Source organism: Sinocyclocheilus anshuiensis, unplaced genomic scaffold (genome assembly GCF_001515605.1).
Source record: "Sinocyclocheilus anshuiensis isolate Anshui unplaced genomic scaffold, SAMN03320099.WGS_v1.1 scaffold80, whole genome shotgun sequence".
NCBI classification, from domain to species: Eukaryota; Metazoa; Chordata; class Actinopteri; order Cypriniformes; family Cyprinidae; genus Sinocyclocheilus; species Sinocyclocheilus anshuiensis.
Genome location: NW_015554102.1, coordinates 1,823,746 through 1,824,274, shown reverse-complemented (window position 1 = coordinate 1,824,274; position 529 = coordinate 1,823,746).

Here is a 529-nt window from a genome sequence, read left to right as displayed (position 1 = left end):
TTTTTATTTCAATTGTGATTTTTGATTTATATATGCATCAGATGTTAATTACAAAGTGTGTAATACCTGCTTTGAGTTAACAATTTTAAATTTAAATGAATTTACACTTAACACGGTCTTTAAAAAGTGGAAAAAGTGGAGTACCTTAAGTCTTAGTTTCTTGAAATATACTGTATATTGATTAGCCCCCACTAGCTCATTTAGCTCATTATCAGGTATAATAAATATGGAATCAAATGAAATCAGCATTTGCTGTCACTAAATTACAGCCAGATATTTAAAAGTTTGTAGAGAGGCAAGACACAAGACTCAAGAATGATTCAAGAATGCATATTTATATACTGTATATACTCATTTTTGCAATAACACATAATACAACATCATAAAAAAAGACCCCCTTTTCCATCGCATGGAGCATGGACAGAAAGGCTGTAGGCTTCAACTCCTGAGAGAGATAAAAAAGAGAGAGAGAGGGGAGAATTAAAAATTAAATAAGAAACATTTGCTTTAACATGTTTAACTCTGTAAT